Below are 23841 nucleotides of genomic sequence, written 5' to 3'. Positions count from 1 at the left end.
TGGCACTGGTAGACTGCACAGCTTCCACAGATACATAGCAATAAGGTCAGAACAACAGCTCTGAAGACCTTCAGTTTAGTAGTTGGTCAGTCTAATACCTCTTTTCTCTCACACTTTCTTTTGGAGCCTCCCAAACATTGAGCTAGCTCTGGTAATGCATGTGCCAACCTCATTGTCAATATGTACCTCCTTGGAAAGGACACTGCCAAATGTTTCTGCATTTGGATGGTGTGGTGCTGGCTATTGGAGCACTTGTGTTTTCTTGATGTTAATTCTTAGGCCAAAATTAGCACAAGCAGCAGAGAAACAATTCATACTTCATTGCATCTCAGCTTAAAAGGCTGTATTGAGTGAACAATTATCTGCAAACAGAAAATCATGGACCAACACTCCCTCCACTGTGGTCTTGGCTTGTAGCCTTTTTCAAGTTGAATAAGTTGTCATCAGTGCAGTAGCTGACCTTGATGCCATGTTCATCCTCAGTGAAGGTATTTGATAACATAAAAACATCATGCTAAACAACATAGGAGCAAGGACATAGACTTGTTTCACTTCATTAGTGACTGGGAAATCTCTAGAGCATCATATACTATCCAGAACCCAGGTATACCTGCCATCGTGGAAATGACATACAAAACTGATTAACTTCTCAGAGCAACCAAATTTTGACATAATTTTCTGTAGACCCTCACGACTGATGGTATCAAAGAGCTTGGTCCAGATCTACAAATGTTGGTTATAGACCTCTATTCCATTCCTGTCATTTTTTTCCTGGAGTTGTTGGGCAGCAAATACCATATCGGCTGTTCCTCAACCATTTCTGAAGCTACACTGGCTCTCAGGGAGATGAACATCTTCCAGATGAAGGATCAATCTACTGAAAAGGAGTCTGGCAAAAATCTTTTTTTTTTTTTAGATTTTTCAAGGCAATGGGGTTAAGTGGCTCGCCCAAGGCCACACAGCTAGGTCATTATTAAGTGTCTGAGGCCAGATTTGAACTCATGTACTCCTGACTCCAAGGCCGGTGCTCTGGCCAGTGCTCTATCCACTGCGCCACCTAGCTGCCACCTGGCAATAATTTTAACATCAATGACTAAAAGAAATATCCCTGGTTTTGTCATAGGACAATCTATTCCCTTTACCTTTATAAAGATGGACAGTGGAGGCATCCTTGAACTCTTGGGGGATAGCCTCTTCATGCTATATAACCTATAAAATTTCAGTCAGCTTTTGGATGAGCAATAGACTCCCACCTTGTAGATCTCAACTGGAAAAGAATCAGCACCAGGTACTTTGCCACTTGAAAGGAGCCTAATGGCATACAAAACATTTTAATAAATGACTCTGATAAGTTTAACATGATTATGCATGTACAATCTATATCAGATTGATTGCTGTCTTGGGGAGAAGAGAAAGAGGGGAAGGAGGAAGAAAATTGTGCAAAAATGAATGTTGAAAACTATATATTTAACTGGAAAAAAATGAAATACTATTTAAGATTTAAAAATGACTTTGAAACTCAAAGGAGAATTTGATCATTTCTTTATATATCAGAATTTAAATAAGAGTAATTAGGGGCAGCTAGGTTGAGCAGTGGAGAGAGCACCAGCCCTGGAGTCAGGAGTACCTGAATTCAAATCTGACCTCAGACACTTAATAATGACCTAGCTGTGTGGCCTTGGGCGAGCCATTTAACCCCATTTGCCTTGAAAAAACCTCAAAAACAAACAAAAAAACATAAATAAATAAGAGTAATTATATGCATCACTACTGAAATTATATGCTTTTAACACATAAGGAACAAATATTTTTAATCTATTTTACACAAAGGAATATGGGTCCTTAAATATTAAGATCTCACATCCATATTGTCTTTTTTTTAGCTGTATAAAGTGCATACTTTTTTTTTAGTTTTTGCAAGGCAAATGGGGTTAAGTGGCTCGCCCAAGGCCTCACAGCTAGGTCATTATTAAGTGTCTGAGACTGCATTCCAACCCAGGTACTCCTGACTCCGACCAGTGCTCTATCCACTGCACCTAGCCACCCCTATAAAGTACTTTCTTATGTATACTGTGGAAACAGTATACAGACTGCCTTTTGTGGGGGTGGGAGGGAAGCAAAATTAGGGGAGAAATTGTAAAATTCAAAATAAATAAAGTACTTTCTTCACCATGATAGTGTAAATATTATTCCCATTCTACAGATGAAGAAACTGAGAGAAAGAGAGGTTAGGTGATTTGTCTACTAGAAACCATCAGAGAAAGGTACTCAGTCCAAATCTATTCTTACTTCCTAGTTTGGTATTCTTTGAATTATACCACACAACTTCTCATCATCTTTTACTATTTAATTTTTTAACTCCAAATATCTTCTCATAAATATGGCATATACAAAAGGCAAGGACTCTTTAATAAATCCATCGCTAATGAAGAGATGTCGGTTCTCTTTCAGATTTCATTCATCTTCTTCAGGGAAGGACATTGTAAACTTCAAGCAATTACGATGGGATTCTAAATTTATGGTTTCTTCCTGATATTCTCTTTGATTAATCCATAAGTTCCAATTACTATTGCTTACTTTTATCATTATATTTTTTTCCAGCACCATTGCACTGCTGACAAATGAGAATGCTAAAGAAAGACCACTAACCCAGAGGATATATAGTCATTGCTAATTCTGTATAACTAATGCTTTCCAAATTTGGAAGGTGCACTCTTGTGATTTATCAACTCTGAATATTTGCAGTGTGAACACAAACTTAGAGATACTGTTCAACACTGCTACTTAGCAGTAATGTTTAGTGTAAAACCCTAATTAGAATTTCTAATTCTTTTCCAAGGAAAATTGGGAAAATATACATCAATAGATAGAGAAATTTTTCACTTTCAAAGTTCAAGTTTTAAATGTTTGCTAACCAAAGATGATACCTAGTAAATACTAAATAGCCTGGGATTACAGAAGCATATCATCCATTTCATACCTTTTGGAGACTTTGGAAGAGACATCACAGACTAATCATCTATTCCAACCCCTTCATTTTGCAAAAGAAACTAGAATTCAAGAAAGTTTAAGTGATTTGTCTAAAGTCATAATGTTTTACTTACCTTCTAGATGAGATCCTTAATTATTTAAGAGAATTTGATTCAGCTATACACACAAGAAAAGAAAAATGGATGAAGAGTGTTTTTTAATCCATCTATGATATACAGTTGACTTAACAACTAATAGAACTGGTTTACCCATGTTGTTATCCTAGACAGTGAATGAACAAGAAACTGCCATGGAATTAAATAGGAAGGCAACATATTAAATTGAATTTCCTTTGGGAAAATGTGTCAGGTTTTAATGACTTCAAGCTTTTCCCTGAAGCAAGAATCCACCTTGTTCAACATCAACATTCCTTTGGTGATACTATATGACTGCAAATCATGGAACACCCCAAATTACAAAAATTTGAAGTTCCAAGTTAGGTATTTGTTGGTTCAGTATATTACCAATGAAGAAAAAAGAATTGTTCAGAAGAAGAAATATGAGAAATTTAAACAGACATGTCTCACTGGAAAAGGAATCATGTAAGAGTGAGTAAACATTAAATTATAGTTGATGAACAATTCACCTGGTCCATTGGTATCCATGGATACTTTCTAGACCTATAGAAGAACATAGACAAGGACCATACAGAATAAGAAAGTAAAGATGGGGGTATGGTCTCAGGGAACACCCACACTGAGATCACAGAGTCATGAAAATATCTAAATAGGATACATCATCCAGGAAACCTTTCAAATAATTATTCTGAAAGTAAATATTCTAGGCAAGTTTTCTCCTGGGGTGTGTGTGTGTGTGTGTGTGTGTGTGTGTGTGTGTGTGTGTGTGTGTGTGTAGTGGAGGGTGAGGATAAGGCTGTATTGATGGGGGATGGTGGGTGCTAAATTACTATTGCATTATTTTTTAATTCAGGCCAAGGCTATTTGAATCAATTTAAAGTCATCTGAGAAATCATACAAAGTACATATCATTCACATTGTTCAGTCTTAGAAATTTATAAAACAGCCACTAAATTATAATTCAATTTTTAAAAAAATTCAATTTAACAGAGATTGAGGGGCAGCTAGGTGGCATAGTCGATAGAGCACTGGCCGTGGAGTCAGGAGTACCCGAGTTCAAATCTGACCTCACACACTTAATAATGACCTAGCTATGTGACCTTGGGCAAGTCACTTAACCCCACTACCTTAAATTAACACACACACTCTCTCTCTCTCTCTTTCTCTCTCTCTCTCTCTCTCTTAAAAAACAGTGGTTGAGAATGCTATTATAGTGGAACTATAAAGTTTAAATAGAAAAAGTTCCTGTCATCAATTTAAATTCTATCACAGACAAACAGACAAAGAAGGGAAGGAAAGACATGGAAAGTAGTGGGAGCAAAGGAGAGGGCAGAGCACAAAGGGGAAAAATTAAGCTTCATATAAGGAAAAACTTCATACTAATTAATACCTATTTAGAAGTGGAGAGGGGGCAGCTAGGTGGAGTGTGGATAGAGCACTGGCCCTGGAGTCAGGAGGACCTGAGTTCGAATCCAACCTCAGACACTTACTAATTACCTAGTTTTGTGACCTTGGGCAAGTCACTTAACCTCATTGCCTTGCAAAAAAAACCAAAACAAAACAAAAAAGAAGTGGAGAGGGTAGGAAGCTTTGTCTCACTTGACAAGTTCACAGGATCAGTTTTAAAGATGGAAGAGCCTCTAGTAGTCACTAAATCTATTCTCTCCTTTTTTTCAAAGACTATATGATGGTTCATAAATATGGAATGAACTAGATTAAAGAGCTTCAATGAGAGGTTGGAAGTGGATAAGTATATACTTATGGAAGATCTTTAGTATTCTTTTTCTTTGCTCCTTTTCATCACTGGAAAAAAATATCCTGGTTCCCTTGGTGCACAGACTTTCTAGCTAAAGGTACAGAATCATTTCTTGCCTCCTGTCCTGCTCAAATGGTCTGGGATTTTGAGGCTGCAGAGTTTTTGAGAGAGTCAGAAAGTACTTCAGAAGCATTGGGTGGAGGAGAGGTACATGTTGGAAGAAAGATTGTCTAGGAAAAAGGAAGGTTGGAAAGGGAGAGTGGTACCAGATGGTGGACCTTCCTCCATGAGTTTCCAACCTCAAAGGACACCATAAATCTCCTTTCAATCAAATAACTGGCAGTTTTAGTGTTTTCCAGTTCTGTTCTCCATTGTGTGGGGATTTTTTAAAGCTGAGCCTGGTGCTTTTAAAAATTCTTCACTATATAAATACAACCAGGGTAAAAATCCAAAGATCCATTATGTGCAAATGGGATATGGATTAGAATGTCATAAATATTGCAGAAACCTCATTGCTCCCAAGGAAACAGAATTTTTTTTCCAGGCTTCTGCTATTTGAGGTAAATGTTTTGTCAGTAGGTAGGTGTTCTTTCAACAGTGTTTGTAAGTCTACACTACTTATAGGAAATTGTACCCAATTATTCATTTCATGATCTCCATTGACAGGCTCCTGGAGTAAATTTTCAGAAGTCAGTAATTTTCAAATATTGCATTAAAAGATTAAGATTAAGAATCAATACCATCAGCAAAACTTGTTTAGTAATAATTTACATTTAAACGAACTATTTTCAATGCAGTTAAGTACACAGAAATGTATAGTAAGATGACAGAGTCAACTACTTTGGGGTAGTTGTACAGTTGTCCTTAGAGTTTGAGTTTGCCTCTGACACATACTAGCCCTGTGTGCCTGGGGAAAGCATTCAACTTCTCAGTATCCCAGAAGTCTTGTGAATTGTAGAACAGGTGCCAAACCCTTTATTATAGAGAATTCCTCATCCATACTGATGAAATCACATTTTTCTTTAATGAAAATCACAAATTTCTTTAAAAAATCCTAATATTTTTAATCATTCATCATTTAGTCCTTATCATTAAGATATTTGGTTTATTTTCAATTTTTTTCTCTTGTCTGGTCTTCTATAGTCAATATGACTTCCAGTTCTATTTTTTCTTTCAATTTGCATAATATAATCTAGGGTTAAAAATTCAGACCCAGTTTAAGGAGCAGAGATCTACTGCTCAGATCCATCCTATCTATAAGGTAGAAAACTAGAAAACAAAAGATCATAGATTTAGAGCTCAGTAGGACACCTTAGAGATCATCTAGTCCAATCTCCTCATTTTTACAGATAAGAAACTGAGCCCAAGGTTACAAAGATTAAAAAGTGGCAGTGTTGGGACATGAATCTAGGTTGCTGGGTTCCAAACATAATGGTCTTTCTGTTATGTATCACACCAAGTTCCCTAAGGGTCAGAAGCAGATGAGATAAAAATCTTGAACCAAAGGTGAGATGCTTAAGGTGAAATATCAGTAGTTTCTCCTTGCCAAGATCTGCCTTTGAGTCTACTCCTGCTGCTCCATGAATAGCCAGCCAGAGACCTTCAGTTGGAGGTCCATGCCAACAATGGACACCATATAGAAAAGCAACAACATTCAGAGTATCTGTCTATAATTGGGTCCCAAGTCCCAAATCCAGAGTTTCTGAATCCCTGCTCTACTGATTATGTCTACTGGATTCAGTTAGAAACTATGCTGTATTTCCCAGAATCCTTTGCCAGCTTACAAGACGAGTTGGCATAATGGAGAAAAATAATTGAACTATATCCTTCCTACAACTCCTACATATGATGCATTCCCATCAGTGGGTGCTGATAAATGGTTAACATCCACCTCCTATGATTTTAAGTTTAGCTTGAATTCTTTACATTTACATTTTCTCCATCCCTTTCTTAAGTCAGTACAATCAAGAAAATAATAAATCATATGACAATTTGTAGCAATTGAGATTTCTGAGATGTAAATGATCTTCCCGAAAATTAACAATTTGGTTCTTTCGAGCCTGGTATGAACTAGCTCCAGTACACCTAATTCTCATATACTATATAAGAATAGTCTGAGTCTAGGAAAAGCTACAATATAGTCATAAAGTAGATGCTCTATTATCTGTTGTTTATTCTTTTGAGTATGGGGTAGTCCAGTGGTGCTGTAAATAGAATGCTAGGTCTAGAGTCAGGAAGACTCAATGACGAGTTCAAATCTGGTCTCAAACACTTACTAGCTGTGTGACCCAGCTTAACACTGTTTGCCTCAGTTTCCTCATCAATAAAATGAAATAAAAAAGAAAATGACAAACTACTGTATCTCTACCAAGAAAATCCCAAATGGGTTTTGAGTCAGAAACAACTCAACAACAACCAAGGAAAAGAGTAAAATACTGTATTAATATCTATTTCATTTTTTTTAGTTATTTTGCAAGGCAGTGGGGTTAAGTGGCTTGCCCAAGGCCACACAGCTAGGTCATTATTAAGTGTGTGAGGTCAGATTTGAACTCGGGTACTCCTGACTCCAGGGCCGGTGCTCTATGCACTGCGCCACCTAGCCACCCCTATACTGTATTAATATCTAAGCCTGCCTGTTTTCATGAAGAGCCAACACATTACAATGTCATGGAACTAGGATTCAATGAAAATAAAATATTAATAAAGGGTGTAGAGTTTTTAGTAGGTAGGAATGCAGAATTAATCTGATTGGATAAATCCACACCAGAGGAGAGTGGGGAGAAGAGAAGGGAAATATGCATTTTTGAGGAATCTACTATGATCTACCGGATTCATTTTCTCATTGGATCTTTATAATAAATCTGTAGGGAGATGCTATTATTATTCTTAGTTTATTGTTGAGAAAACTGAGGCAGACAGGTTAAGTGACTTGCTCTAGGTCACACATCTAGGAAATGTCTAAGGCTGATTTTTGAACACAGGTCTTTTTGATTCTAGGTCCAGTACTTTAACCACTAACTGCTTCTAACCTCTAATGAGATAATCCTGGCCCCTTTCTACCTTTCTAGTTATCTTATTACTGGAAGACCTAGTCACTATTAGTCACTCCATGTACACAGATATTCCATCTCCCATCTCTGGTCCATTATGCATCTAATATCACCCATCTCTTGGTAATCACAGTCATTCAGCCTGGCATTTAGCCTGAGCACCACCTTCCATCTGAAGTCCTTCTTGATTCCAGTAGCATCTTGTGTTCTCCCTCTCAAAACTATTTTGTCTTCATTTTGTATACTGACTAAGGGAATGAAGTTATTTTCCCCAATAAAGGAAAAAAGAATACAGAAGCATCACAAAGACATCCCACAGATATATAGAAGTGATTCACTCACTTACAACCATTAGTACAAAGAACTACTGTGAATTACTTAGCTATTCTCAGCAATATGATACAAGACTATTCCAATGTTATGATTAAAAATGTTATTCCCTTTCAGAAAAAAAAAGAACTGATGGCATCTGAATATAGATAGAAACACACTCTTTTAAAAACTTTGTTATTCTTGGTCTGAATTTTGCAACGTGTCTAATATCAAAATGTTTCTACATGACTGCATATGTATAATCCTTTAAAACTGCTTGCCTTCTCAAGAAGGGGGAAGGGAAGGGAGAGAATTTGGAACACAATGTTTTTATTTTTTTATCAATCAAAAGTTTTAATGCAGAAAAAGTCCACCCCCTTACCCTTTGAATGTTGGAACACAATTTTTTTTTAAAAGAATATTAAAAATTTGGGGTTTACATGGAATTGAGAAAAATAAAAAAAATTAAATGTCAAACAAAACAAAACCCACAGTTATACCAAACCACAATGGAACAAATTACTATAAACCCCAGTTTCCCCATGGTTAGGCCTAATTTCATACAGTCCAGCCTCTTCAAGGAATCCAATTGTTTTCCTATTCAATTCCTGCCTCACCCTAACAGAGTAGAGGAAAGAAAGAGAAAAATGGAAGAAAAAGATGAAGGTGGGTGAGACAAATAGGAAAGCATGTCTATCTATTTTTTTTTTTGTTACTCAGTCATTTTTAGTCATGCCTGACTCTTCATGATTCCCTTTGGGGTTTCCTGACAAAGATACTAAAGTATGTTTAGTTTTCCATTTCCTTCTCCCTCTCATTTCACAGATAAGGAACTATGGGCAAAGAGGGTTAAGGGAAACCTGGGGGGTCATACAGCTAGTAAGTGAATAAGGCCAGATTTGAACTCAGGAAGATGAGTCTTCCTACACTAGACTTGGTCCTTTATCCACTGAGCCACCTCGCTGCCCTCAGGTATTAATAGTATCATAATATCAGCAGGGAGATATTTTAAAAGAATAAGCCCCCAAGAAAACAGATGTTCAGCTGTATAAGAAACACCAATTATTCATTTCCTTAAGGAATAATTTTTCAGGATTTTGTAAGATGAAACAGGCACACTGCATAGCCTCAAACACCATTATCTTACACTGAGCAGGACCTTAATAGGTAACTGGCAGTTCATGATAAAAACGTTTGTTGATTATAAATCTAAACTCCTGAAACAGTAGGGGACTGCTATTGTTTACATTAAAGGACCAGTCTTCCAAAAGCCATGGGAAGAATAAATCTATTATAAATAAGCACAGGTTCATCAGTGAAAGTCTGGGGCAAGCAAATTACCCAGGGATGTGATTTATAAATTCATTCAACTTAATCCTCCAATAGGAAACTAAACACTGCACTTTGGTCATTTTGGTCTGATTTATATCAGAAAAGTGTACAAAAGAAAATGGAGGTTCTCTATCTTTTTCTTGTCCTCTCCTAGATTCCTGTTACTATATAACAGGCATCCTTTTCCTTTAATTACCTTCTTCATGGCTTGAGAGTTTGATGACTTGATTAAGCCTTGCAGGGCAGTTCCAGTCCCTACCCATCTGATTAATTAGCCCAAACCTTATTAACTTCCTAATTCTGATCGATAAGGCACTGCTGCTGAACACTACAAGGGCAAACTAAGGATAGCAATTTTATTTCAAGTCAGAGAGCTTGATATTGCTCTTCTTTTTCCTCCCTTTTAAGAATAGGCAAAGTTGAAATTATTGAATAAGTGAACAGCTAGGATTGCTCAAATCAAATGCACCAATTCCTACAACTTATAATACTTGCAAAAAACCAAATTGTTTCCCATTTATTTATATTTTTATCTTGAGGAAAACTCTTATTGGTAGAACAATCATATCCCTAAATATATTATGTTTCATTTTCCTCCTGAAGAAAATGTCCTCAAAATATTCATTGTCAGACCTTGTGTCCAGATTTTTAACTTAAAAAGATAATATTTTACACAGGAGCCAGGATGCCCATTATCAATGTATCAGATAATCAGTATTTGTAACCATTAAATAGAGATAACACATTAAAGAAAAAAGTAATAAATCCTCCTACTTCCTCTCTTGTCAGTCACAAAGCTAAGAGTAGGAACAAGTCCACAAATGAGTACTCAAAATCCATAGGAACTTTCAATATCTCATTAATAATTATCTTCTCATGGAATTCAGAAACTGAAGAATAATCCTAGTTCCTCCTTCATATGAGATTTAGGTTACTGGGGCCTACAGTAACATTTCCTCCTCCAACGTGAACCCAGATAAATTAATCCCTCTGGGCCTCAGTTTTCTCTTTATACAAGAAAAATTTTTTTGCATATTCCTTTCAGTAAAATGCTTTTCAGCAACATAAACACTCTATATATGTTTATCTGCTTCTGGATACATATAATATATATATATATATATATATATATATATATATACACACATATATATGTATATATATACATGCATAAATATACATTCATATATGCACACATGTATATATATATATATATCATATATATATATATATATATATATATATATATATATATTTGCTTTTCTGGATTATGTCTAACTCATACTCCAACCCAAAGCAAAATGAGGAGAGAGGAGAGGGGCTCTTACTCATCAGCCAATGTTGAAGCACAGAGACTTTCCTGCCACAAAGTGATATTGGGGATAAGGGAAGGTATGTTAAAAATGAGAGCAGCTAGGTGGCGCAATGGATAGAGCACTGGCCCTGGAGTCAGGAGTACCTGAGTTCAAATCCAGCCTCAGACACTTAATAATTACCTAGCTGTGTGGCCTTGGGCAAGCTGCTTAACCCCATTGCCTTGCAAAAAAAAAAAATGAGGGGAAGACTTTTTCCAATGATATATACTAAGAATACCCAATCATAAGTTAGTTTTTAAGAACTCTACAGATCCAAAACAGTAGGTTGGGAATATCAACAAGAGAATCAAAATAGAGGACAATTAAAGGATAATGGGTAAACAGATAAAGGAACTAGCTATTGCAAAACTTATTTTTCACTTTTCTTCCCATCTTCCAAATAGTGTGTCACACACCACTTGGAATTGTTCAAGGTCTTTTGGAGTAATTCCATAGCCTCTTGATGGACCATTCCACTACTAGACTGGATGATCTCTAGCTTACTGCTCAAAAGTTATGATCTGATGTAGAGAATCCAAAGGAGGATGTTCAAAATAGTGAAGATCCTTGAGTTCATGTCATGTGAAGATTGATTGACAGAACTGGAGATGTCCAACCTGGAGAAAAGAAGACTCAATGAAGTACATGATATCTATCTTCAAATACTTAAAGGATTGTTATATGTTAGAAAGATTATTATACATGTTTTGAACAGTTCCAGGAGACTCAACTAAGAGCAATGGGTGGAAGTTGAAAAGAAGAAAATTTAGGTTTCACATGAGGGAAAACTCTCTTAACAGTTAAGAGTTATCCAAAAATGGAATAGGCTATGTCAAGGCTACATCAAGAGGTGGTAAGATTTCCTTCATTATGGCCATTGAGCAGGAGAAAGATTGACTAATTGTAGCACTATCATTTCTTTCCCCAATTTTCCCTCTCTCTTACTTGATTTTTAAAATCCTTTTTGAGTTCTTCCAGTTTTTAAATTATTTTTTTGACCTGAGACCAATTCATATTTTTCTTTGAGTCTTTGGATATAGCAGTTTTGACTTCGTTGTCTTCTGAGTTTGTGTTTTGATCTTCCCTGTCATGATAGTAACTTTCTATGGTCAGATTCCTTTTTGTTGTTTGCTCATTTTTCCAGTCTCTTTCTTGAACTTAGGCTCTGGTCCTGGGAGGAAGGAGAACTGTTCAAAGCTTTAGGTTTTTTATGCAGCTGTTTGCAGAGCAAGCTCTTTCCAGGTATCATGATCTAAGGAGAGAAGCGTTTACTATTCTCCTGACTTTTGAACTGATCTGTGAGCAACCAAAAGTATTCTTTTCTACCATGGAACTGTGAGCAGGGTCCTCAATCCCTGGCAACCATAAGCTCTAGTGTGCTAGTGCTCCTCTTTATCCTGGGACTGTAACCTAGGACAGCAATCAGTATCTACGCATGGGTAATGCAACATCCAATGCCAGCAAAGGGATACTTGTAATCACCTTCTGACCAGTTGTTCAACTTCCTTACTGCCTGTGAGCTGAGAGCTCCAGAAGCCCAGTCTGCTGTTCAGTCCCTCAACCCCAGGTCTGCTGCTGACTTTCCAGGCATTGCTTGCCCTGGACAGAACCAGAACATTGTACACAGCAACAGCAATATTGTGAGATGAACAACTATGATAGACTTAACACTTCCCAACAATATAGTGATAAAAAATAATTCCAAATGACTTGTGTTGGAAAATACTATCCACATCCAGAAAAAAGAATTATGGGTCTGAATGCACACTAAAGCAAACTATTTTCATTTTTTATTTATTTTTCTTTCTCATGGTTTTCCCCTTTTGCTCTGATGCTTCTTTCACAACTTGACATATGGAAATATGTATTAACAATTGAACATATATAACCTATATCAGATTACTTGCTGCCTTGGGAAGGAGGGAGGGAAGGGATGGAAGAAGACAGAAAAATGGGGAACTCAAAATCTTACAAAGAATAAATGTTGTAAAAATTTTTTTTTAAATAGTGAATGTTGAAAACTATCTTTACATGTAATTTGAAAAAATAAAATACCAAAAAAACCATAGAAAGGGATGGGTTAAAAAAAACCAGACCTTTCCTGTTGACCACTAAGTCTTGGGCTGAAAATTTTTTCACCTTGTACTTTTGAAACTTCTTCCCCTTCAGAATGTATCTTGAGGTATTATTTGAAAGTTGTTTGGAGGGGAATATTAAATGACTTTCTTAATTAAAGTTAATGGGATAAAAAAAAGATAAACTATGCTTGAACCATCATCAGTTTGTAATACAATCCCAAACCCGTGATAAGTTTTTAAGAAAAAGAAGATAAATCTTTGTAACCTGTTTCACTATGAAGAAATAACTGCTATTGAAAAGACTGCTGTAATCAGAAGAAAATTGTATACCCTAACAATAATATGGGGATAATCAAGCTGATGGACTTGCTCATTCTATCAGTGCAATAATCAGGGACAATTTTAGGGGACCTGTGCTGGAGAATATCATCTGTGTCTAGGGAAAGAACTGTGGAGTTCAAATGAATTTAAAGACTATTATCTTCAATTCTTAAAAAAAAAAGTTGTCTTATATATCATATATATATATGTCTAATATATTTTCTTTAAGGACATATTTTTTCCTTTCAATGCATTCAATTTTGATATATGCATATCATGGAAACAAATATAAAGACTATCAGATAGCAGTGGTGCAGTGGGTGGAGCACCAGTCCTGGAGTCAGGAGGACCTGAGTTCAAATCCAACTTCAGACACTTAATAATTACCTAGCTGTGTGGCCTTGGGCAAATTGCTTAACCCCATTGCCTTACAAAAAAAAAAAAAGATTATCGGATTGCTTTCTGTTGGGAGGAGGGGGGTAAATTGTAAAATTCAAAACCTTGCAAAAAATGATTGGTGGAAGCTACTATTGTATACAATTGGAAAACAAAATATTTACATTAAAAAAGGAAAAGAAAAGATTGCTGACAATCAGTTTTCCTTCAAACCTGCTTCTCTAGTCTTGTCAAGAAACACTTATTAAGGATTCTTATTCACAAAACCCAGAGAGTTCAGAACAAAGTGAATTGAATCTAACCTTGTCCCTTAACTATCCCAGAAATACAAGACAGGAATACCATCTGTTCATATCTAATTCCTTTATCCAGAAAAAGAAATGGTCAGCATAAACTAGGTAATTAAACCCATAGTACTTTCTCTTTCTTCTTTTTTTATATTTGCACAAGCATTTTAAGTTTTGAATTTTAACAGTCCAAACAAACAAAATTTACAACTTACATATATGCAAGAACAGCAAACCTCACAAGAATATCAGAGTATAAGGGGCTGCTAGGTGGTGTAGTGGATAAAGCACCGGCCTTGGAGTCAGGAGTACCTGGGTTCAAATCTGATCTCAGACACTTAATAATTACCTAGCTGTGTGGCCTTGGGCAAGCCACTTAACCCCATTGCCTTGCAAAAACCTAAAAAAAAAAGAAAAGAAAAGAAAAGAAAAAGAATGTCAGAGTATTTCAACTTCCATGGAGTCAACTATTTAGAGATGACTGATAGGTCATATGTACATGGGTAAAGACCAAAACAACAAAAAAAGTAGTACATTCTGACTCTCATAAATGTCAATCCATCTCCTACCATCATTTTTTTTTTGCACAGATTGTCCCAGAGATTTACAATTATAATCACTCTTCATAACAACTGCAGGGATAGGGTTGTTCCTAGAGCCAGAGGTTAAATGATTTGCCTATAATCACCTTTAGTCATGAAGTTATTAATCATGAAATATAGGATCTGAACCCATAGTTGGACTCTAATTCCACAATCATCATTATTTTCACCATATGGGAAGGAACAAGAAGATAAAAAGCATTTATTAAGGGCTTACTATGTCACTTTCTGCTAAAGAGTTAAAGACACAAGGGACACTAGTCTTGCTTTCAAGGAGCTTAGACTGTAATGAAAGAAAGAACAAAAAAATTGCACACACAAAATATATTCAGTGTACCTAACAGCAACATGGGGGGGGCAATGATCAACCTTGATGGACTCATTCATTTCATTGGTGCAACAATTAGGGACAATTTGGGATTGTCTGCAATGGAGAATACTATCTGTATCCAGAGAAACAACTGTGGAGTTTGAACAAAGTCCAAGGACTATTTCCTTTAATTTAGAAAAAAAACTGATATCTTATTGTCTGATCTTGCTATCTCCTCTACTTTATGTTTCTTCCTTAATGATATGATTTCTCTCTCATCACTCTCAATTTGGATCAATGTATAACATGGAAGCAATATAAAGACTGACAAATTGCTTTCTGTGGGGGTGGGGAGGGTAGTAAGATTAGGGGGGAAATTGTAAAACTCAAAATAAATAAAATCTTTAATTAAAAAAAAACCTAAAAAAATATATTCAATGCATGAAAAGTGATCTCCAGGGGAGAAATGAGCAGGGAGGAACCCTCTGAAAAGACCCTTAGAGATGGGGAGATTTTAGCTGATATTTGGAAGGAGAGAGTAAATCAGGCTTGAGGGACTATCAGTGAGATGTCAGGAGATGGAATTCCATATGCAAGGAACATCAAGTAGAAGCAGGAGAATCCCTGAATCCTATCCTACATGGAAAGGGGTAAAGAGTAATAAGACTATAAAGGTAAGAATAGGCTAGGTTGTGGATGTGGAAGGTTGCATGCTGGCAATTATTGAACAAACTTCCACTGAATGCAGAAACAGAGTTCAAAACCAGTCTCAGACATTTATTAGCTGAATGATCTTAGGAAAGTCACTTAATCTCTGTGTTCCTCAGTTTCTTCAATTATAAAATGATGATGTTAATAATAGTACCTGTCTTCTAGGGATGTTGAGGGAGTCAAATAACATAATTGTTAAGTGTTCAATTATGTCTGACTATATGAACCCTATTTGCGTTTGGTCTTTTGGTTGTTGTTTTAGTTGGTTTGGGGGGGCGGCTAGGAAAGATGCTGGAGTAATTTATCATTTCCTTCTCTAGCTCATATTATAGATGAAGAAATTTAGGCAAATAGAGTTAAGTAGCTTGCCTAGAGTCACACAGCAATGACTCAGACTGATTCTTCCTATCTCAGTATCCTCTGAGTCATTTAGCTGACCAGACATAGCTAGTACTAAGTAAGACTTAATAAATATTCATTCCCTCCCTTCCTTCTTACACAAAGATTATTCTAATCCCTTCATACACCTTACCACCTCCAATCAATTCACAAGACCATCTAGAACTTAAGCTAGGAGGGAATTTACCCCAACCTCTCACTTTACAAATCCAGGAAATGAAGCAAAGAGAAAAAAAAGAGGCTTGTCCATGGTCTCATGACTGGTCTACATTTGAACTCAATACTTATGACTCAAAGATCACTGTTCTCTTCTCTTCCCCTCCATCCATTACTTGTAAATATCCTTTCATAATTACTTGCAAATATTTACTTTTCTTTTTAAATGTTTCATCTTCCCAATAAAATATATATTCCTTGAAGGCATGGACTATTTCCCTTTTAGTGAGTGCCTTTTTATCCACTATAGCTAGTGCTAAGTCTTGCTCTTTAAAAGTATTTAATGAATGTGAGCCAATGTTGCTTCTGGTTTAATCTTCAGTAGTATATAACTCTTCATGACTCCATTTGGGATTTTCTTGACAAAGATACTGGAGTAGTCTGCCATTTCCTTCGCCAGCTCATTTAACAGATGAAGAAACTGAAGCAAACAAGGTTAAGAGACTTGCTCAGGATTATGCAGTTAGTAAATGGCTGAGTCCAGATTTGAATTTAGGAAGATGAGTCTGACTTCAGGCCAGGACCTCTATCTACTATGCCACCTGTTTCAGAAAAAGAAAGAATAAACTTTATATATAGATATATAAATATATCTATATCTCTATATATGGGTTTTTTATTCTATACATGGTTTTGTATGTACTGATTCACTTTCTGATATGCAACAAATAGTAAAAAAAAATTATAAAGCTAATTTTTACCAGGGAGGTGCCCTTTACCTAACTCTTGCTTTTTCTGATTTAACTATTTCTCTCCTGGTATTTGTTATTTTCAGATAAAAAGCAAGGAATATTTCATTCTTTGTATTTTTATATCCCCAATACTTACCTAAGTGCCTAGAGCAAAAAAAAAAGTCTTTAAAAAATGCTTGTCTATTGTTACAATGAAACAGCTCCCATTGTCTCATTTTAAGCATTCAGTTATACAGTAAAGTGAGTTTGGGGTGGCTAGGTGGCAGAGTGAATACAGGGCTGTGCCTGAAGTCATCTTCCTGACTTCAAATCTAGACTCTGACACTTACTAGTTGTGTGACCCTAGGCAAGTCATTAAACCCTATTTGCCTCAGTTTGCCTCAGAAAAGGAAATGGCAAACCACTCTAGTATCTTAGCCTAGAAAACCCCAACAGCATCACAAAGAGTTGAAAACCAAAACAGCAGACTGTAATAATTGAACAACAAAAGAAAAAGTTAAATGTGGATCATTATAATAGGCTTGGCCTACCAATGGAGCAAATGAATATTAAAAGTACTCTGAATAAGAATGAGTAACTCAAAATACCTTTTGTGTAATTAAAGAGTACTAGTAAACACTTTGAGCAGGTTATAATAGAAAGAATTTACTACATCTCAGAAGGAAATGAATGAATATTCTGGAGATTAACTGAATGAGAAGTAATTCAAAATATTGTGTGAGATAAAATATTATCTATAAACCCTTAGACATGCATTATTATACTACTAGCTTGTTTTTTTTCTTTACAGCATAGGCCTTTTAAAAGCCCTTTTTAGCAATTGAGAGAGGGTTAAGGGTGAGTTTTTTAGAAGGTTCAGAGTGGTCTGAGAGATGTGTAGAAAAAATACAGAATCAGTCAGATGACAGAGATTTAAATTTCACTTATTTTCTCATCACCCCTAGCCAAATCACTTAGACTCCCTACCCCACTTCAGTGGAGAACCTCTCATACTTTACCATTGGGGGGAGGACTGTTTGTCCTCTCTTTTCTCATTTCATATTCCCCAATGATCTCCTCCATTAATCTAGTCTCTGATGAAAAGATAGCCCTTTTCTTGACAAGGCTAATTTCTCTATATTTTACTCTTGATCACACCTTAAAAAAAACCCTCATATTATTCTACTATCGCTTCCAGCTGTCTTTCTATCTCTTTTCTCTCCTTCTTAGCTAAACTTCTGGAAAAAGTCATTTATACTTAGTACCTCTTATTCCATTCCTCTCACCCCACAAATCTAAGCAATTACCAAATCTTTTTATATAGCTATATCTGTCTTTAAATCCCTTTCATCCAAGCATAATTTCTAACATAATATAGCAGTTAATACAACATGAAAATTAAATGTGATTACTGTTACAGTTGTTTTGTTTAGGTTTTTTTGCAAGGCAATGGTATCAAGTGGCAGCTAGGTAATTATTAAGTGTTTGAGACAGGATTTGAACTCAGGTACTCCTGACTCCAGTGCCAGTGCTCTATCCACTGCGCCACCTAGCTGCCTCTACTGTTATAGTTGTAATAAACATAACTATTTCTACAATATGTATGTAACATAAATTTATTTAAATGTAATGTTATAATTATTATTATTATATAATATTATGGTGATTAAATTATTAAATAATTTCAAGGCTTAAAAAGCATTATATATATATATTTGGTTATATGGATATATTATATGATCTCATTTGGTACTCAGAGCAACTTAATTTTGTTATCCCCCAATTCATAAAAAAAATCAAGACTCTGAGGATATAGAATATGTTTATGGTCACCAACATAATAAGCATCAGATGTGGGATTTGAACCAAGAGTTGAACTCTAATTCCACACTCATCTTTATTACCACTGTACCAGGCAATAACAACCAGACAATAAGCATTTTCTGAGGGCTTGCTATATGAAAGGCATTTTGCTAAAGAGCTAGGGATACAAAGAAAGGCAAAACACTTGCTTTCAAGAAGCTTACACTCTAAGGAAAGAGAAAACTAACAGATTTTTAAAAACTGCACACACAAAATATGTTCAGTATAATGAAAGTTGATCTCAGGGGAAAAAATGAGCAGTGAGAGGACCTCTGAAAAGTTTCTTGGAGAAGGGGAGTTTTGAGTTGACTTTTGGAAGGAGAGAGAGCAATCCAGAAAAGGGGAACAGTCAGGGAGAAATCAAGAGATGGAATTCCATGTGGAAGAGTCCCTGGATCTTGAGCACAGATGCAGGGAGGGAGTGAAGAACGTTGAAATGGTAAAATGAAGAACCCAGGGTGTGAAGGGAGGAGTTGCAGGCTTGTAATTACTAAACCAAACTCTCATTTCCACGCAGAACATTATTCAAATCCTCAAAGAAATTACAGTCTAAATAGTAAGTAACCTTCAAATCGCAATGGAAGACTTAAACCTCAGTTCAATTAAATTATATATTAAATATTTAAACATTCCAAATACAAATGCCCCAGAGTCAGACAATTCTGTAGAATTGAAGTATTGAGGAATCCTGAGGTATGACTGAAGGAGTCAGGTCAGGGTAGCAAGTCAAAGCAACCTCCCACCTTGACCACCATACCTTCCTTCATCACTCCCCAGCAGATGACCAGGAGCCTGAACTCTAGAATCTTGAGAATAGCAGTTCTTGCACCTCACCCTCAGAGCAGTTCCATTTCTAGTTTAAACGCTATAGACATCATTTAGGGAAGCAATACCCACTGACCAACTGCCCTGAGAGTCATCAAGCCCCTAGTCGCCCACCTCCAACAGCCTTCCTGCTCCCAGTCCAACTCTTTCATTCATCATCCTAGGAAGGAACCTCTATTGGAGATGTGGGTTGGTCCTGTCAAATGAATACAGTCCCAAGTTGCCATGATTTTATCAAAAGGCAATAAGCATATTACCATCTACTTTGCTACAGCACCCTAAGTACAATGGGACACTGCCATCCTATTTATAGCAGAAACCTATGAATATCTCCTCATTTGAATATGAGCTTCTCAATAACAGGAATATATTTTCTCTTATCCCCAAACTATCACTCAAAGCTTTGCCCATAGTAACTGCTTAATAAATGGCAATTCATTCATTCATTCATTCATTTTTTTGAACAAAAAAGTAAATTTTTAAAGTCTATTTTTTTAAAGATTTTATTTGAGTTTTACAATTTTCCCCCATCTTACTTCCCTCCCCCCCCCACAGAAGGCAATTTGACAGTCTTTACATTGTTTCAGTGGTATACATTGATACAAATTGAATGTGATGAGAGAGAAATCATTTCCTGTTTTTTTTTTAGGTTTTCACAAGGCAATGGGGTTAAGTGGCTTGCCCAAGGCCACACAGCTAAGTGATTATTAAGTGTCTGAGGTCAGATTTGAACTCAGGTACTCCTGACTCCAGGGCCGAGGCTCTATCCACTGCACCACCTAGCTGCCCCGAGAAGAAATCATATCCTTAAGGAAGAAACATAAAGTAAAATAGATAGCAAGATCAGACAATAAGATATCAGGCTTTTTTTTCTAAATTAAAAGTAATAGTCCTTAGTCTTTGTTCAAACTCCAATGCTCTTTTCTCTGGATACAGATGGTATTCTCCATAGCAGTAAGTCCCAAATTGTCCCTGAATGTTGCACTGATGGAATGAGCAAGTCCATCAAGATTGATCATGGCCCCCATGTTGCTATTAGAGTGTACAGTGTTTTTTTGGTTCTGCTCATCTCACTCAGCATCAGTTCATGCAAATCCCTCCAGGCTTTCCTGAATTCCCATCCCTCCTGGTTTCTAATAGAACAATAGTGTTCCATGACATACATATTCCACAGTTTGTTAAGCCATTCCCCAGTTAAAGGACATTCACTTAATTTCCAATTTTTTTGCCACCACAAACAGGGCTGCTATAATATTTTTGTACAAGTGATGTTTTTTTACCCTTTTTCATCATCTCTTCAGAGTATAGACCCAGTAGTGGCATTGCTGGATCAAAGGGTACGCATATTTTTGTTGTCCTTTGGACATTATCCCCAATTGCTCTCCAGAAAAGCTGGATGAGTTCACAGCTCCACCAAACAATGTATTAGTGTCCCAGATTTCCCACATCCCTTCCAACATTGATCATTGTCCTTTCTAGTTATATTGGCCAGTCTGAGAGGAGTGAGGTGGTACTTCAGAGATGTTATAATTTTAATTTCTCTAATAATTAGTGATTTCGAGCAATTTTTCATATGATTATGGATTGCTTTGATTTCCTCATCTGTAAATTGCCTTTTCATATCCTTTGACTATTTGTCTATTGGGGAATGGCTTGTCTCTTCTTTTTTTTAGGGTTTTGCAAGGCAAATGGGGTTATGTGGCTTGCCCAAGGCCACATAGCTAGGTAATTATTAAGCATCTAAGGCCAGATTTGAACTCAGGTCCTCCTGACTCCAGGGCTGGTGCTCTATCCACTGTGCCACCTAGTTGCTCCTTCATTCTTTTTTTTTAAATCAAATTGACCAGAGGTTTATCAATTTTTTTATTTTTCCATAAAAACCAACCCTTGGTTTTATTTATTAATTCAATAGTTTGCTTTCAATTGTATTAATTTCTCCTTTAATTTTTAGAATTTCTAATTTGATATTTAATTGGGGGGTTTTAATTTGTTCTTTCTCTGATTTTTTATTTGCATATTTAGTTCATTGATTTCTTCTTTCTCTAATTTATTCATGTAAGCATTTAAAGATATAATATATCCCCTGACAGCCACTTTGAGTGAATCCCATAGTTTTTGGTATGTTGTTTCATTATTGTCATTATCTAGAATAAAATATTTAATTCTTTTTATAATCTGATGTTTGATCCACTCATTCTTTTAAATGAGGTTGCTCAGTTTCAAATTAGTTCTAGGTCTAGTATTGCATATGATTTTTATTGTATAGTGATCTGAGAAAGATGTATTCATTATTTCTGCCTTTCTGCAGTTGATCATTAGGTTTTTTTATGTCCTAGTACATGGTCCATTTTTGTATAAGTGCCATGTACTGCAGAAAAAAATGGCATATTCCTTTCTATCCCCATTCAATTTTCTCCATAAGTCTATCATAGCTAGGTTTTCTAACAATCTATTTACCTCAACTTCTTTCTTGTTTATTTTATGATTCATTTTATCTAAATCTGAGAGCAGAAAGTTGAGGTCACCCACTAGTACAATTTTGCTGTCTATGTCTTCCTGTAATTCTTTCAGCTTCTACTCTAAGAATTTGGGTGCTATCCAATTGGGTTCATACACATTCAGTATTGAAATCACTTTATTGTTTATGGTACCTTTTAGGAGGATATAGTTTCATTCCTTATCTCTTTTAGCTATCAATTTTTGAAGCTGCTTTGTCTGAGATAAGGATTTATACCCCTGCTTTTTTTCACTTCAGCTGAAGCAAAATATATTTTGCTCCAACCTTTTACCTTTAAGTTTCATTCATTCATTCTTGCAGAGCACAATTTCAGACCTTCAAGACCAGATTCTCTCTTGTTTGCCTTGGATAAGTCAGTTAAAATTTTGGGACTTTGTTTTCCATATCTGTACAGTGTAAATAATTCAATTCAACATATATATTTATTAAGTACCTATTTTGTGAAGGTTACTATGCCAGGTACTGAGAATACTAAGACAAAAATGAAATTATGTCCTCTAGGAACTAACATTTATGACAGGAAACAATATGGTAGCCTGCAGTGGTGGCAAACTTGTGGAAACAGATCCCTATAGAGGTTACATTTTGATTTAGAAATGCAAATTAACATTATGTTACATTGTATTTTAATTTATTTTGGTAAACATTTTCTAACATTTGCACTTAGTTTATACTGGTTGAATTTGACAACTCTGAAATAATGGATAGAGTGTGGTTCTTAGAGAGACTTAGGAAGTTCTGTGTTCAAATCCTACCTCAGACACATAAACTGTGTGACCCTTGGCAACTCACTTAATCTTTCGTTTTTTTTAATTAAAGCTTTTATTTATTTTGAGTTTTACAATTTTCCCCCCCAATTTTACTTCCCTCCCCCACCCCCACAGAAAGCAATTTGTCAGTCTTTACATTGTTTCCAAGTTGTACAATGATCCAAATTGAGTGTGATGAGAGAGAAATCATATCCTTAAAGATCACTTAATCTTTTTAAGCATCATTTTCCTCATATATAAAATAAAGAGCACTGGACTTGGAATCAGGAAGATTTATCTTCTTGAATTCAATTCTGACCTCAGACAGTAGTAATATAACCCTAGACAAGTCACTTAACCCTTTGTGCTTTAAAGTTCTTCATTTTTAAAAATGAGCTGGAGATAAATGCAAATTAAAGCATCTCTGAGATACCAACTCACACCTTTCAGACTGGCCAATATGATCAGAAAGGACGATGATCAATGTTGGAAGAGATGTGGGAAATCTGGGACACTAATACATTGTTGGTGGAGCTGTGAACTCATCCAACCTTTCTGGAGAGTAGTTTGGGATTTATGCCCAAAGGGCAACAAAAATGTGCGTACCCTTTGATCCAGCAATACCACTACTGGGTCTATACCCTGAAGAGATCATAAAAAAGGATAAAAAACATCACTTGTACAAAAATATTATAGCAGCCCTGTTTGTGGTGGAAAAAAATTGGAAATTAAGTGAATGTCCTTTAACTGGGGAATGGCTTAACAAACTGTGGAATATGTATGTCATGGAACACTATTGTTCTATTAGAAACCAGGAGGGATGGGAATTCAGGAAAGCCTGGAGGGATTTGCATGAACTGATGCTGAGAGAGATGAGCAGAACCAAAAAAACATTGTATACCCTAATATCAACATGGGGGTGATGATCAACCCTGATGGACTTGCTCATCCCTTCAGTGTAACAACCAGGGACAATTTTGGGC

The 23841-nt window shown here is 36.0% G+C and overlaps 1 protein-coding gene across 4 annotated transcripts in view; it reads right to left on the bottom strand.

Annotated features, from left to right (window-relative positions):
- Positions 1–23841, bottom strand: part of SLCO5A1 (solute carrier organic anion transporter family member 5A1) — a 411786-nt gene that overhangs the window by 370808 nt on the left and 17137 nt on the right. For 2 of the 4 annotated variants that reach the window (XM_074207458.1, XM_074207462.1), the window contains exon 2: positions 11417–11529. The exons of the other annotated variants lie outside the window; for them this stretch is intronic. The gene's annotated coding sequence lies outside the window, so the exon portion shown is untranslated. The remainder of the gene's footprint in view (positions 1–11416; positions 11530–23841) is intronic. 4 annotated transcript variants of the gene reach the window in all.

Source organism: Macrotis lagotis, chromosome X (genome assembly GCF_037893015.1).
Source record: "Macrotis lagotis isolate mMagLag1 chromosome X, bilby.v1.9.chrom.fasta, whole genome shotgun sequence".
Taxonomy (NCBI): domain Eukaryota; kingdom Metazoa; phylum Chordata; class Mammalia; order Peramelemorphia; family Peramelidae; genus Macrotis; species Macrotis lagotis.
This window is presented reverse-complemented; position numbering and strand designations above follow the sequence as displayed.